Below are 2,527 nucleotides of genomic sequence, written 5' to 3' on the forward strand. Positions count from 1 at the left end.
AATTTGTTAGTATTCTTTGTCTATTTTTTTATATATATATCAATAGAACTTACTAATTATTATACATGAAAATTACCAATGTTTTGAAAAATTTGTTTATTATTATTACGAACTATATTTTATCCAGATCTACATGAGATAAATACTTAAGACTAGATGAAGATAATCATCACCATTTTCTTATCAATAGTTATCTGCGCTATTGCTGCTACAGCTGTTGCTGTTACAGCTGATCTAAAGTAGGTGGAAGGAATGGTCTAATCTGAACATATATATTGGTTTGAGACTTTGAGTTATTGTTTTACTATTTATTATTCTACATCGACGGATAAGTATATCCTTACATGTAAATATACAACTCATTATTTAATACATTTTTTTTTTGCTTCAAACGCGTATCTATGAGACAGTGAACGAATATCCAGGACAAATTTTACGTGGCAACAAAAGCAAGATGATATATATGACTGTTTCATAGTTTTCATGCATATTCCCTTGATATATATAATAGAAGAATATTAGGGGTCATTAAAATTAAAATTTAATTATTTTATTAATTTTTATAATTTTATTAAATTTTTAATTAAATTTTTTTATTATATTTCAATAAAACTTACTAATTATTATACATGAATACAACTATATTTTATCCAAACCTGTATTCGCATGAGATAAAGATTTAAGATTAGACGAAGATATTCATCGTCATTTTCTTATCAATGGTTATTGTCGCTATTGCTATTACAACTGATCTAAAGTAGATGGAAGAAATAGTCTAATCTAAACATATATATCGGTTTGAGACTTAGTTATTGTTTTATTATTTATATTATCTATTTATTTTTTTAATAATTTAAGTATAATGTTAAAGACATTATTGTACTCATTATATTTGAAATGAATTTCAATAAATCATACTGTTAATTGTAGTTTAGGCTTGGCAGCTGGCGTCACTAATTAGAAGGGAGAAAACTACTAGCTTGAATTTATTGTCCAAGGTGATGGAATGAGATTATATCATCTTTTATACGATGAGTTTGGTTTACTTTATATACAAGTTACAATAACTAACTAAACTTGACTAAGAACCGTTGAATCTAATTACAACTCAAGTTCAATGTTGTTCATGTTTCTTAAATTAGTTAAAGGTACTCAAGTCGTCATGATGAATCTATACTTAGTCCATCAATCATAAGCGCATAATTTGGAGCAAGAATTTTTAAACGGGCTAGTTCGACAATGTACATTCCAATCTGCAAATTATATGGATTAATCTTTAATTTTTGTTTATTTATAGACCTAAATTGTATATGGTTACCCCGACAAATTATATAAACCGTCTCGCTTATTTTTATATTTTTTTTAAAAAATAGATTAAAAAAATTCGATTTTAGACTAAAAAAATTTAAAAATATGCCACTTTTATACTAGAAACTTTGAACAAACAAAATATTTTTAGTGAGTAAATTAGGTCTTTACGTTGGATTAGGATAAATATTGAAAAAAAATGTTAGATTAAAAAAATAAAAATAAATAAATAAATTAGTCATCCGTTTATCCATTATTTTTTTAGATTGATTAAGTTTCTTCTATTTAACTCGAAGTTTAAATGGATTCAATTTTAAAAGTAAAACTCTATCCGTTCAAAAACAGATAAATAGACTAACTCATTTTAGATTCATTTTTAATATTTGCTAAGAAAGCAACTCGATTTGACCATGAACAAAGTGACTCCAGCCAATTTTTTTTATTACTGGCAGAGGATCCATAAGTAAGATTTCTCAAAGAATATATGAAAAATACTTATCTATTCCATTAAAACATAGTAAATATGTTTAAATCGTAAGAATTATTATACAAAATATGTATTATCATGATTATAGGACGGCAGGAGTAATTCTTTTTAAAGGATTTTGATTTTGGTGAAGTAATGAGGTACATTCATATTTCATTGTCGAATATTCAACGATTTTTATTTGAGCTCAAGAATTTAAAGATTATTGTCATATTTAAATCAATATCTTTAAGATCGTTTTAGAGCTTTTCAGTAGAATTTGTGTATTTTAAAGAGGTTAAAATATCTTTTAATATAAAATTCAAAATTCATGTGCTTACATTATGGTTTACACGCTATCTCTCTAAGATTATTTAACATTGGTCTTTAGATAAAGGTGTGGAATTGATCTAGTGATAAATTCACGCTTTTGCTGGGTATTAAGAGCTTTTTCATGGCACGACTTTATGTGTATAATAGTTTGTTCTTTGTGAGTTGTTGAGTGACAAAAAATCAAACTAACTTGTTCTGCTGAGAAAAAAAAACAAGAATGCATGAGAAGAGAAGAAAATACATGAAAGAAAAGAAAATGAATTGCATTTGATACCATATTAAAAAGAGAAAAAATTAATTTAGATTTATTATTGAACAAAAGAGATAAAATCACGTAATCTCTGTCTCTCTCAACATATATACTATCTGTTATTATTATTAAACTATTTTTTCACTTTAATTTATGATAATAATAAAAAA

Source organism: Arachis ipaensis, chromosome B06 (genome assembly GCF_000816755.2).
Source record: "Arachis ipaensis cultivar K30076 chromosome B06, Araip1.1, whole genome shotgun sequence".
Lineage (NCBI taxonomy): Eukaryota > Viridiplantae > Streptophyta > Magnoliopsida > Fabales > Fabaceae > Arachis > Arachis ipaensis.